Source organism: Myotis davidii, unplaced genomic scaffold (genome assembly GCF_000327345.1).
Source record: "Myotis davidii unplaced genomic scaffold, ASM32734v1 scaffold663, whole genome shotgun sequence".
In the NCBI taxonomy this organism is placed as follows: domain Eukaryota; kingdom Metazoa; phylum Chordata; class Mammalia; order Chiroptera; family Vespertilionidae; genus Myotis; species Myotis davidii.
Window position 1 is genome coordinate 2,226,222 of NW_006295816.1, and position 2,186 is coordinate 2,228,407.

Sequence of the window (2,186 nt, forward strand, 5' to 3'; positions counted from 1 at the left end):
GCCCACGGACCCCCTCCCCTCAAGGCTCTAATGGGAGCCTTCCCCATGCCCTGGCCTGGCCTGGCCCTGGGGTTAGGCCTGCATCTTCCACACCTGCCGGTTCCGGCTCCCGGGGCCGCCCCATCCGCACTCACACTGCTTAGAGTCCGGAGTCACTTTCTCCATGAGCTCGATGAAGTTTTTCAGGAACTCGGTGTTGTTGTCGGAGGCATTCAGGTCCTTGCAATACTCTCTGGGGGCAGAGGGGGGGCAAGAGGAGTGGGCTTGGGGGGCTGGACAGGGCAGAGGGTCGAGGCTTCCCAGCAGGTCTTCCAGGTCATTTGCCGGTCAGCCAGGCCTCCGGGCGGGCGGGGGGGCAGGTGTGTTCTTACAGGCTGCAGCCGCTCTGGGCCTGGCGGGCTCCCGGGTCTGAGGGGGGGCAGAGCTGACAGAATGGGGGTCTATTTCCTCCATCCTGGAAGGTTCTCGCTCCTGGACATGGCCCTGCAGAGCCTCCCACCTCTCCTGCGTCTCTGGACCCGGATGGAGCACGGGGTCCGGTGGCGCCCCACCTGCGTGCTGTCCTTCCTGGTCTGTGAGCACCAGGTGGGTGGTCCCCGCACCGCGGCTGCCAACTCAAACCTGACCCTGCGCTTCCTGGCTGCGCGCCTCGCCTCGGGCCACTCACCCAGCTCCCTGAGCTGGTTTCCTAATGGCAGCAGGTGAAGAGGCCCCTCGAGGGGCCCAGGGTGGGGGCTGCGGGGCTTGCGGCCTGTTTAGGCTCCGCTCCCGAGGAAGCCCGTTTCTCCTGCCCAGGTCCTACTCCCACCCCGGCCTGAGACCTCCCTCCCTGCTGGCCCGCAGGCGGCAGCGAGCTGGGAACTTCACAGGGTGCTGCTTCTCGGGCCCTGCGGGGGCCCACAGCTTGGTGAGGGCACCGGGCCGGGTCTCAGCCCCCTGCTCCCTGGCCAGGGCCCCTGGGCCGTGCATAGCTTCCCCACCGGGTGTAGAGGCCACACCTGACATTCCCAGAGTGACAGCCGATCAGCGAGGCCTGAGGTGCGTGCCCCTGCAGCCCCTGTGTGCCTTTCTGTTTGTGGGTTACATCCTTCACTCACCCCACATGTATTTATCGAGGGCTCCCGAGCCAAAGACACAGGGGACAAAAACAGATAGTCTCTGTCCTCAGAGAGCTCCCCGAGGGTCACACATTCCTTTCCGCACATTTCCAGTGGCTGCTGCGCACAGCCACCCACAGCTACCTGGCGCTTCAGACACCCACAGGGACACACACACACACACACACAGCTACCCGGCGGAGAACCGTGTGGGCGCATGCGCGCACGTGCACACATGAGATTAGGAGTGTCCAGAGCCCGGCGTGGTGCCCGGGGTGCCCCGGGTCTCTTAGCTGCACCCACCTGCCCCCCTCCAGAGCCCGGGGCGCAGGGGAGGGCGTGACCACCTGGGGCCCCCTGGCTCCTGCAGGTGTGGGCCGCAGGCAGGGTGCGCCCCCAGGATGCGTGTGCACGTTGAGCGCACTCGAGGGGTGGTCCAGGCCTGACCCCTCACTTGTCCTCCAAGCCCCCGGCCCCTCTTCCACCCTGTCCTCCGAGAGCCACCACACCTAGACTCGGCTCTGCCGACGGGGCGCTGGCTGGCTCGTCCTCAGACCCACACAAACACTGACTGACACAGGACAAGGACGGGGTGCAGGGCGGGGCGGGGGGAGGCACCGCAAACCAGAGCAGCAGCTGCCCAGCCAGCCCGGGGCACAGAGGACTCCTGGTTGCCTGGGAGGGTAGGGAAGTGGGCAGAGGGTGCAGAGCCCTCCGCGCCAGGCCTGCCGGGAGGGGAGCCGGGGCAGCCGGCACCGCTGCCTGGTTCAGCTACATGGCCCGGGTATGCACGTGGCGCACATACGGGCTATGCATGGGGAGGGGGCAACACTGCACAGGACAGACACACAGAGCTCCAGGCAGCAGTGCAGGGGGCGGGCCGGGGTGGGGAGGACGCCTCAGCAAGGCCACACGCAAGCTACCTGGGAGCAATGAAAACATGTCCTTCAGACTCAAAGCTGCTGGGGAGCAGGAACTCAAAATCTGCAACAGAAACGGGGGTTATCCGGCGGGGGCTGGGGAGGTGGGAGGCCAGGGGGCTCAGAGCTCGAGGGGCTGGAGGGACGGGGGGGGGGGGCTTCAGGGAGG